This window comes from Adiantum capillus-veneris, chromosome 9 (assembly GCF_014529385.1).
Source record: "Adiantum capillus-veneris isolate H3 chromosome 9, ASM1452938v2, whole genome shotgun sequence".
Lineage (NCBI taxonomy): Eukaryota > Viridiplantae > Streptophyta > Polypodiopsida > Polypodiales > Pteridaceae > Adiantum > Adiantum capillus-veneris.
This window is the reverse complement of record NC_140939.1, coordinates 158,718,151-158,730,322: the sequence shown is the minus strand read 5'-3', so window position 1 is coordinate 158,730,322 and position 12,172 is coordinate 158,718,151. Positions and strand designations below refer to the sequence as shown.

The following is a 12,172-nucleotide window of genomic DNA, read 5'->3' as shown; positions in this document are numbered from 1 at the left end:
TACAGATCAGTGATGGGACATGTACGCACTCTAGAAGGGGTATCTGATTTAGTTCACTCTACTCTTGGAGTGAAACAAGGCTGCCCATTGTCTCCTACTCTATTTGGTATGTATGTTGATGAGGTGTCTGATTACATTGAAAGAGAGGGTGACAGGGGTGCCCAGCTGGTAGGGACGTGGATCCCATTGTTGCTATATGCTGATCATATTGTGCTGATATCTGACTCACCAGAAGGTATGCAACGACATTTGGATGCACTACGCAGTTTTGCAGACGATAGTGCATTGTGTGTAAACCTAGGTAAAACCAAGGTTATGGTGTTTAACACCACACCGCAATGACACCACACCGCAATGGGTCAAGAGATCAATACCTACTTTCAAATATGGTCAGGAGATTGTGGAGTATACAGATGCATACACTTACCTGGGGGTAGTCTTTACTGGGCCGAGATTTTCTTTGAGAAGAGCAGCAGAGACTAGACTAACTAGAGCTGGTGCGGCTCTGGGAGGAATGGAGAGGATGTGTTCGCAGGTTCAGTTCCAGGAACCTTGGACAAAGTTATGGCTCTTTGATACTTTGGTTGCCTCTACTATGTTATATGGGGTGCAGGTTTGGGGACCTTCTGTAGGCCAGGATGGTTGGAGGCGTATGGAGAAGCCCCTGGTATCTATGATCTCTCGGCTTATTAGAGCCAAGGCTTCCATACCGCATGATATCATTCGAGCGGAGTTAGTTGCCCCCCCTATGGAGATTGAGGCGCTTACCAGATCAGTCTCTTTTGTACACAGTCTATGGGATACTACCAGAGACAGATATGCCAGGGTGGCTCTAGAGTCCTCCAAACAATTAGCTCTTAATGGGGATACATCATGCTGGAATGCACAGATGGCATCATGGTTTCAGACACATGGTTTCACCATGGACAGATGGCCTCCTTTTCAATACTCTCTACAGGCACCCTTGAGGTCTCTGACGCGGGTAGAGATTAATAGACTCATTCGTCAGGATCTGATCCAGCTGGACACGAGGAGGACATGGATAGAGCCGATACAGGAGTTGGGCACAAAGATGGCTTTCTATAGAGAGCATCTTCTCCACTTCACGGGGGATGGGTTTGTGATTCCACCTAGCTATATGGACTCTTTCTCATGGTTTGTGTTGTGCCATTGGCCAGATACGCACGTCCTCACATCAGCTCGAGATTGAGACTGGCAGACTCAGAGGAACACCAGCACATAGCAGGATATGCCGCTTATGCCATCTAGAGCCAGAGACAGAGGTACATTACTTATGTCATTGCACAGTGTACTATGAGATACGAGGCCGTTTTCATTGTCTATTCAAAGAAGGTTTTGGGCCTCTATCTAGGGTCATGAGTTATGAGGATCCGAGATGTCTTGGGCTATGTCTACTTGAGTTACACAGGCATAGAGAAACTTTACTGAGGAGAGCTGAAGAGAGACAACCCCAGAGACAGATCACAGATTTCTTTACACTAGATAATGTACACCCACAACAACAGACAGAGGAGCAGCCAACAGTGGAGAGGTCTGCCTGCACTACTGGCATTCTCATAGACCGAGCATGTCACATGACACATCCAACCCTATGTGTCCGTGGACAAGCTACAGCACGACAAGGGTTCAGTCTGTCTAGTCAGTCTAGATTTAGCAGTGATCTGGCACTTTTGTGAGTCTATTCGTAGACCGTGCATGTCCAGACACTTAGTCTAGATGCATATCCTCTGGTTGCACACAGCATGATCATAAGCATTCCCATCAGAATCCTTCAGGGGAATTTTCCAGTGCATTTAGCCTATTTTCCCTATTTTTGACATTTTTCACTTATTATCTTTAAGCGACTTTTGTTGGCAAGTAGGTAGGGCAAATTGAGTAAGTTTGTATATAAGCAAACCTAGGCTAGCACTAATTGGCAGAAGAGGCAGCAGAAGCTCCATCGCTCAACAGGCAACTTCTCAGCAAGAACCCTTGGTGGCGATTTTCCTCCAAGCAGAAGACTCCCCAGGCTAGCCTTTTTCATCCCATCAACCTAGCGTTTTCATCACAGATTGCATCGCCAGAATACTTCAGCATCAGCGTTTCTCATCAAGGCTACACCGCAAGATCACCCCCAGCCCTAGCGTTTCCTGAGTCCCCAAATCGCAATCCATTGGCATGGCGTTTTTCAGCAGATGAAAGACCAGCAGATTTCAGCCCTCATCGCAGCAGATTTTCAGCGACAAAGACCAGCAAATTCATCGTTTTTCCTAGCGTTTTCAGCAGACAAAGACCTGCAGTTTCCAGCCCTAAAGAACCATCAGATTTTCAGCAGGTAGAATTCAGCCCACAGCAGTGTTTTTGGTCTTAGCAAAATTCAGCCATCAGCGTTTTTGGACAACAGATAAAGAGTAGTAGATTTCAGCCATAGCGTCGGTCTCGCCATCCCCGTCGTCGTCATCGACCTAGCCTAGACTTGCATCAGTCACATGCATTCAGTTTGTGCAATCAATAGTAGACCACTCTCGCCGACGAGAGTGGGGGTCTTCGGAGGAGGGTTTTACAACGTCTCTGGTGTCGTATTCTCTTCTCTCTCTATCTCTCAGTCTCATACACTTTCAAGCACAGTGTCCATTCACTTTGTTTGTGTTCATTGCACTCTATCATTAAGAACGGAAGGCTCTCCCTTCCATAAGAAAAAAAGGAACCTTAAGCACATTTTGGAGCACTCATCTTGAGCAAAGTTCAAACATTCATTCCACTGCACCTTACATTGGTATCAGAGCTTTGGCAGTGTTCTGTATCACTCAAGGAAAGAACCACAAGACTTTTTTTGCTTGTTGCGGTCGCACGAACCCAAGTTCGCTTGGGCGTGTCGATTCCTAATCGTGTTTTTGAAGAGTGACAGGAATCCCAAGAAAGAAGGCTTTTCCAACCTCCCCTTGTGCCTATTTTCACTCATTGAGAGCGGACCGTGCACTTAGCGGCCGGCCAATCGACGTGAGGTGGGAGAAAGCAACCTTGGTGTGAGCGCAAGGCCGCTAAGGGGTGCGCCCACGGAAAAGAGCAGAACTCGGGTGAAGAGGAGATCCTTCTCAAACACAGATTGCAAGCGAAAGAAAACCCTCAAGAACCTCAAGAACCTCAAGACCCTCAAGAACCCAAGAACCCAAGACCCTCAAGAACCCAAGTTCCTCGTGAACTTAGGAACCAAAGATCATAGTGCATGGTCATCACCCGAAGCGGAATGGATACTTCGCATACAGGTGATGAGCATGAGAGAGGCAACGAAGAATTTTCCCCACCAAGAGATTTTTCCGACCCTCCCCCTTCTCCATCTACGCCACGAGTTGTACCAACTTCCATGGAAGCGATGGTCAAGTCGATGATGGAGATGATGGCACACCTAGAAAGAAAAGAAGAACGACAGGAAGCCAAGGACCACGAGCGCGAAGAAAGAAACGAAAGAATTGCCATACAACAAGAAGCGACTCGCATTGCCTTGGAACGCGAGCGCGATGAACAAGAAGAAAGAAAAGCACAAAGACAGGAGGAAGCTGAAGCAAGACAAGCGGCCTTGGAGGCCGATCGGGAGGCTCAAAGAGCGGCCTTAGAGGCCGATTGAGAGGCTCAAAGAGAACTTCGCACTCAAGAATTGGTTCGACAAGTACTTGCCTCGAAGTCCGAACCAGCCAAAGATCATGGGAGTTCCTCAAGTGGCGCAAGCCACGATGCGGATTCCAACAACCCAGTCACAGAAAAGTTGACTTTCAGTAAGTATGATGGTAAGATGGATGCTACGGTTATTCATTCTTGGTTGCATCAATTTAATGCTTATTTTGCGACAACTAAAAAGACAGGGAATAGCAAGGTTTTGACGGCAGCTATGTACCTTGCCGGTGATGCCATCAATTGGTACCACGCATGGCAAGAGACACAATTGGCAGCACACCTAGGGGAAGCCAACAAATTCACGCCCCTTTCCTTCAATTGGGCTGATTTCCAAGACAAGCTCAAGGCGCGGTTTATGCCACCTCAGTACCTCGCACAATTGAAGGACGATTGGCGCGCTCTCAAGCAAAATGGTATGCCGGTTATGTCTTTTTCTAATCGTGTTTTGCAGCTGGGTACCCAATTACGCAAGTCGAATGATGAGCGCAAAGAGGCATTCCTTTACGGATTGGACGAGTATATCAAGTACGATGTCGAGGTGCTCGATCCAATCGATCTCAACAAGGGGGTAGCGATTGCTCTCGCACAGGAGATGAAACATAACAAGGGAAAGCCTAAGGAGAACAAGACTTCCACAAGTACCTCTCAGACTTCTCAGAATCCTCAGAACGGTAAGAACGGTAAGAATGGTAAGAACGGTAACTCTTTTAACCAATCTTCCAACAGTCTCTCAGAAAAGAATTCTTCTAATGAACCTAAGGATAAGGCTAACACAATTGCTAAACCTAAGCTGACTCCATATGAAAAGGTAGCACAAGGAATTTTAGGAGGATACATCACGTCGGAAGAGCAAAGCACTTATTCTAAGGAAGGTCGTTGTTTTCATTGTCACATTAAGAGTCACATAAAAAGAACATGTCCTAGGCTTGACTCTAATGAAGCTAAAGAATCCACACAAACCACTTCCTCTATCAATGCAATTAATGACAACACGAGTGTGCCCCAAGTTTCTCCCGACCCTCCCATTGATGAGTCTCTCATTAAATGTTATGGTCATATGACGGGGCAGCGTTTTGTCATATTGTTTGACCCAAGTAGTATGCATGATGTGATCAGTCCCTTTCTTGTTGAGAGAGCCCGCCTAGAGGTTAGTCAGAAATCTCCTCTCAAGGTCTCTGGCTTCGCTCCCGGTATGGACTCTCTCATCACGAAAAAGTGTCTTGGTGTGTTGTTTACAATTCAACAAGCTGCTTTTCGTAGAAATTTTTTTGTCTCTCCTCTCTCAGGATGTGATATGATTTTGGGCATTCAATGGTTTCGTGAGCTTAACCCTCTCATTGATTGGGAGGCTAACACTCTCACTCTCAATGCCAAAAGTGACTCTCCCATTGTCATTCGTGGAGACCAAGTTGTTCATTCTCCCTCTCTCATTGCTAATGTGCAGGCGAAGGTTGAACGGACTCAGGAGAAGGAGACTCTCTCAGTCTCTTCTTCTCCAAAGCATGACACACAAGATTTGCATGATTATGATGAATTGAATGATAATGATGAGCATGATGATTTGAATGCCAATGATTTGCATGAGGATTTGGTTGACAATGACAAGCATGATGATTTTCATGATGATCAAGATGTGATTTCTCACAAGCATGAGGACTTTCATTTAGATGATGTGATTGTTCACAAGGATGATGTGTTAGTGGATGCTTTTTCTAGCGAAGCTAACCTCGTTGCAGATTCGATCAATCACGAAGAATCGATCTTGGCTCTCGAGTCAAGGTCCAAAGAACCCCCTCACGAAGAAGCGATCTTGGCTCTCGAGCCTAGGTCCAAAGAACCCTTACAGGAAGTACTATGTGTTCACATGATTAGTCAACACGCATTGTACGAGTGTTTCATTCGTGATTGTTTCCTGTATTTTAGTCAGCGTCTTTATGTGATCCCTTTTCCTAGGCATGACATATTGTACGTTGAGCACGTTTCACTCATGAATGAGCACAGTTGTATGCGGATTGTTCATGAAAAGCTGAAAAGTATGTATGTAAGGAAGTCACATTCCATGTCTCTTCCTTGGCATGGCACATTCGTAGAACGAGCACATGACACGATGAGCACCAAGCCTGGGCATTTCCGTTGTGAATTGCCACAGTTGATTGCTTTAGATCAAAAGAGAAAGATTCGATCTCATTGTTTGCATGTGTGTGGTGAACGGTTTGGCACTCTGTCTCTTTGTTCATCTACATTGCATGCACAGTCTTTTAGGAAGACAAGATTTTTTCCAGTCACTTTACATGGAATAGGTATGTTCATGGTTTTGTGTTGGAAATGGTTTCAGGAATTTTCAGCCATGGAGATTCTTGAAGAAGGAGAAAGAAGCATGATACTCAACGAAGTTGAAGCATTGAAGGAAACTCGGAAGACTTTGTCGCTTTCAGCGCGGCCCAAACAAGCAAGCGTTGCAGACCTTTATGAAGTTCAAGTACCGCACGACCCACACATCAGAGTCGGCCGGCGAAGAGTCCTTTCCAGGATTCCGGATGCTATTGGCGATCTCCCTCGACGCCATACAGTTCGGTACCAGTACCTCACTTTGAAAAGGAGGGGATGTCACGTGACACATCCAACCCTATGTGTCCGTGGACAAGATACAGCACAAGGGTTCAGTCAGTCCAGTCAGTCTAGATTTAGAAGTGATCTGGCACTTTTGTGAGTCTATTTGTAGACCGTGCATGTCCAGACACTTAGTGTAGATGCATATCCTTTGGTTGCACACAGCATGATCATAAGCATTCCCATCAGAATCCTTCAGGGGAATTTTCCAGTGCATTTAGCCTACTCTCCCTATTTTTGACATTTTTCACTTGTTATTTTTAAGTGACTTTTGTTGGAAAGTAGGTAGGGCAAATTGAGTAAGTGTGTATATAAGCAAACCTAGGCTAGCACTAATTGCCAGAAAAGGCAACAGGAGCTCCATCGCTCAACAGGCAACTTCTCAGCAAGAACCCTTAGTGGCGATTTTCCTCCAAGCAAAAGACTCCCCAGGCTAGCGTTTTTCATCCCATCAACCTAACGTTTTCATCACACATTGCATCACCAGAATACTTCAGCATCAGCGTTTCGATCAATCACGAAGAATCGATCTTGGCTTTCGAGTCGAGGTCCACAGATCCCCCACAAGAAGATTCGATCAATCACGCAGGATCGATCTTGGCTCTCGAGCCTAGGTCAACAGAACCCCCTCACAAAGAACCCAGTCAAGAAGAACCCCTTCAAGAAGAACAGATCTTGGCTCTCGTGCCTAGGTCTCAAGAACCATTACAGGAAGTATTATGTGTTCGCATGATTGATACGCACGCATTGTTCGAGTGTTTCATTCGTGACGGTTTCCTGTATTTTAGTCAACATCGTTATGTGATCCCTTTTCCTAGGCATGACATATTGTATGTTGAGCACGTTTCTCTCATGGATGAGCACGAATGTATGCGGATTGTTCATGAAAAGTTGAAAAGTTTGTACGTCAGGAAGTCACATTCCATGTCTCTTCCTTGGCATGACACAGTTTCCGAAAGAGCACATGATAGTATGAGCACCAAGCATGGGCATTTCCATTGTGATTTGCCACAGTTGATTGATTTCGATCAAACAGAAAAGATTCGACCGCATTGTTTGCATGTGTTTGATAAACGGGTTGTAACTCCGTCTCTATGTTCATCTACATTGCATACACAATCTTTAGAGAAGACAAGATTTTTTTCCTTCACTATACATGGAATGGGTATGTTCATGGTTTTGTGTTGGAGATTGTTTCAGGAATTTTCAGCCATGGAGATTCTTGAAGACAAAAGAAGCAGATCTCTAGACGCAGTTGACGCAAGAATGGAGATTCAAACGACTTTGAGTCGCTTTCGGCGCGGCCCAAAGAAGCAAGCGTTGCAGACCTTTATGAAGTTCAAGTACCGCACGACCCACACATAAGAGTGGGCCGGCGAAGAGTCCCTTCCAGGATTCCGGATGCTGTTGACGATCTCCCTCGACGCCATACAGTTCGGTACCAGTACCTCACTTTGAAAAGGAGGGGATGTCACGTGACACATCCCAACCCTATGTATCCGTGGACAAGCTACACCACAGCAGGGTTCAGTCACTCCAGTCAGTTTAGATTAGCAGTGATCTGGCACTTTTGTGAGTCTATTCGTAGACCTTGCATGCCCAGTCACTTAGCATAGATGCATATCCTCCGGTTGCACGCAACATGATCATCGGAATTCCCATCAAAATCCATTAGCATCAGTTAGGGGAATTTTCCAGTGCATTTAGCCTATTTTCCTATTTATTGGTATTTTCACTTATTATTTTTAAGTGACTTTCCAACAAAAGTAGGTAGGGCAATTTTGCTAAGTTAATATATAAGCAAACCCAAGTTAGCACTTTTTGGCAGAAGAGGCAGCAGGAGCACGTTGCTCAACAAGCAACTTCTCAGCAAGACCAACCCCCGCGACTACTCTGGCGTTTTCTCCACATAAGACCTAGCGTTTTTGCATCAGATCAGCCTTGGCGATTTGTGCACAGCAGATCAGCCCCGACGTCATCACGACACAGCAGATCAGCCTAGCGTTTTTGCATTTGCAGAACCCCGGCGACAGAAGGACCAATTTCAGCCCCTGGCGTTTTTGGATTCCAGCAGCAAATTAAGACCAGCATTATTCACCTTAAGTGTAGTAGATTCAGCCGGTAAAGACCATCAGTTTTCAGCCCTAAGAAACCTCATTTTTCAGCCAAGAAAACGCAGCCAAAACAGTCATTTTCAGCCACCGAAACAGTCCCGAAATTCAGCGATTAGAAGATCTCACATTTCAGCCATCGTCGTCGTCGTCGTCGTCATCGTCATCGTTGTCGTCGTCGTCGTTGTCACCGTCGTCGTCATCGGCATAGACCAAGTTGCATAGCCCATTGCATACGCATTGTACACCTTTGTGCAATCAAAGAATAGACCACTCTCGCTGACGAGAGTGGGGCCTTCGGAGGAGGGTTTTACAACCTCTCGGGTGTCGTATCTCTTCTCTCTCCTTCTCTCAGTCTCATTCACTTGCACGCACAATCCACTCACTTTGTTCGTGACCACAGCACTCTACAAGACGGAAAGCTCTCTCTTTCCCTAAAGAACTAAAAGGAACCTTGAGCAATAAAGATCACTAATCTTGAGAAAATACAACATTCATTACGCTGCACCTAACAGAAAAGGACAAGGAACATTTGCAATGGCAAGAGCTCGAACGTTGGGCATTTCCTGCCAACTAGTAGAACCTGATAGTAGCAGGTAATGGATAGACAAAAGGAAGAGAGCTATCAGTGACAAAGATAAGGGAAGAGGCAACCGAAATCACCAAGAAACTGTTGGAGGATGCCACAAGATGCATAATAGAGCAATGCACTGGAGCTGACAAGGAGCTATCAGCTAGGGTAGTAACACTCCACATGTTGAAGGTCACTCTTGAAGACCAGAACTAGGGAGGAAACTCCAAGAAGATAGTAAAGGAGGCTTGGGGGACAATAGCTTTGGAAACGTGATGTAGAAACCTGGTAGAGCGAATCCAGAGTAGAGCAACAAGCCAACAAACATAAACGCAAACAAACCCAATGCGAAGAACACAAGGAAAGGTAATAGCAGATAAGAAACCGAGGAAGTCAAACATAAGAAACATACTCTGAAAACAAACTTCACACACACCTAAGCACCCACCCAAACAGTTTTTTTTTTTTGTAAATATTATTGAGAAAATTTACAAGTGGGAAACCTCAAAGAAACTCAAACAAACCCAATATGAAGAACACAAGGAAAGATAACAGCAAAAAAGAAACCAAGGAAATCAAACATAAGAAACATATTCTGAAAACAAACTTCACACGCACCTAAGCACCCACCCAAGCACACATGCACGCGTGCACTCACCCCAAAGTCGATTGATAAGAGTATGAAGAAAACAAAGTATGCAAAATTAACTCTAGAGACACCCAACTCACACATACTCACGCAAATAGCAAAACATGAATTGCAAGCTGAAAGAAAACAAAATACTTGGGTGAGGCCGGCGACACAACCTAAGGCTCAAGATGTTTGGGCAACAAACTGTTAAGAGATAGAGGAGAGAGCTTGAGCTCTTACAAGCGTGCACGCGCGCACAGAGATGGAGGGATCTTCATTAACTTAAGATAAGAAGTCCACAATTCATAAAAGAGAAGCTACATCCTTTGATGGGTGCCATCAAAAATGTTTCTCGATCCTTGTACTCGCCAATTCGATGATTGAGTTGTCCTTGCACAAAAGTTGCATTGGTAGTCAACCCTTAAAATGGAAATCTAGGGCATAGGCACTCTATAGTATCAAGAGAGATGAGCTTGTCTAAAGATCTAGGATCATAAAGAATCAATACTCGCTTGTTGTTCAAAAATCCCTAACCCTTGAGAAGTTGACGCTCACACTATCACTCTCCGAGTACACATTACCATTCACACTGAACATACCTGGACCTTCCTCCCAACCATGCAAAGCGACTTGTGAAGGGCACTGCGGTTGATACACATACTCCTCTACATCTGCCTCTGCCGGCACAACCATAGCAACAGACCATTGATCTCCCAAAGGAACCTCCACCTGAGGAGAAGTAAACCCTCGCATCACCTGTATCGTGGCCAAAGCTTTCCCAGCAAGCACCTATGTCTCCTCATCCATCTCACCCACTGGGTCATCAGAATCCCAATCGACTTCGTCTACAATACATTCCTGACCAAAAGAAACCTGTACCCAAGGCATTACCTATCTGCACTAGATCCTCCTCACATCCCATACATGTGGTATCCTCAAGACCATCCAAGCACATAGAGCCACACGGCTCTACCAACACCTCTTGCCGATCCATTCCTGCGACCTGTTCTTCTTCCATAGCCATAGTAGCTCTCTGCTTTCTTGAAAACAGTCGTACGTGCTGTATAACTAAAGCACATTCCACAGCTACCTTGACGAGCATCGTCATCAACATGGTGCCGCACAACACCCTCACTTGCATGTCCTCATTCCCAAGCTCCGACACTCTTACCTACTCTTCATTCATAGTGCCAACCACCACATCTTCATGCATATAACAAGGTAACTTTAACTTTACCAGCATCGTCTCTTCGGAATCCGTCTCCTCACCATAGAATGTGGACCCACCATCGAGGCTATTCTCTTTACTCGTTTCCCAAAGGCTCAAGCTTGTACTCTCATCATCTTCACCATAGGTGGACTCGGTACCGGCATCCTCATCCTTTAGCTGCTTCACCAAAGCTTGACCATCCTCTCAGCTCTGACACTTTCGTCATCCAACACCAAGCTCTCGGCACCTACAACTTGGCCATAATCTGTTACCCTTTCATACAAACACTCCACAAGAACATGCCCCACCTCTTCAAGCTGCACTTGAACTTTGGCATTGGCTACTTCCTCCGCATGCAGATCTTCTTTAACAAAAGGCTCATCTTCGTTGATGAGCTCCTCCACAATGGGCAGACATTTCACAAACACGCAACTCCAAAGGAACATAATTGATCAAAGGCCTTACCCTAGCAGGCTCCACACTCCGTACATTTGGCACCATCCTCGAGTGGTCCATAGAACACCCTGCTGCCGCAACAGGCACGTAATCTGTAGGCTTTAACAAGCCTAACTCCAGCTTTCTTTTCACTTTCTTGCTCTTCACCCTCGCAACTCTGACAGCATCGGCATAGCTTCTCGGCTCTTCATAATCAACCTTCTCTCAAACTCGAGGATGCAAGCAAGTTGGCAACTTTTCCAGCTTGAAACAATCCGCATTGACCACTCGGGTGACAGCAACCAAATCGCCCCAACAAGTTTCAAACTTTTCAACAAATGCATTGAAATCTGCACTTATTTCTTGTTGTAGCCCTTTGATCCTCGCATCCACTTCAACAACCGACACCACTCTTCGAAACCTGTGTAGAAACTGCTCTTGAAAACCAATCCAACTCTGCTTATCTGCAGCTTCTAGACCATCGAACCATTCCTTTGCTTTACCTCGCAACACCAATGGTATCGTCTGCACCTTTTCCTCATCACTCCACATTCGCAATGAGAGCATAACCAGCTCAAAATCTGCTAGCCATTCGTCCGCATCTTCATCATCATTGAAAATGGGACTCGAACTCTGTCACATCTTTGATCACGAACTCATCACCAAGGAGCAATCAGTGTGCTCCTCCATGGGGGCACAGAATATGGAAAGGGGGAAAGGGAAACACACCCGGAACACAAACAAGATGCCTCTCTATAGCCCTCGATATACACAGCACCCCAATCCACTAGAGTTCACCTTCAAAACTCAACACGATCACACGCACACACCCGTTTCGGTACACCAACGCACACAAACACTTCTCGGAAAGCTCCAACACATTCCACACCCACACAACCCTTGTTCCACACGGCAAACACACACAATCCTTA

General features: G+C 45.6%; 1 protein-coding gene across 2 annotated transcripts in view; it reads right to left on the bottom strand.

Moving 5' to 3' along the window:
* Nucleotides 1-12,172, bottom strand: part of LOC147451461 (uncharacterized) — a 101,163-nt gene that overhangs the window by 50,280 nt on the left and 38,711 nt on the right. The window lies entirely within an intron of this gene.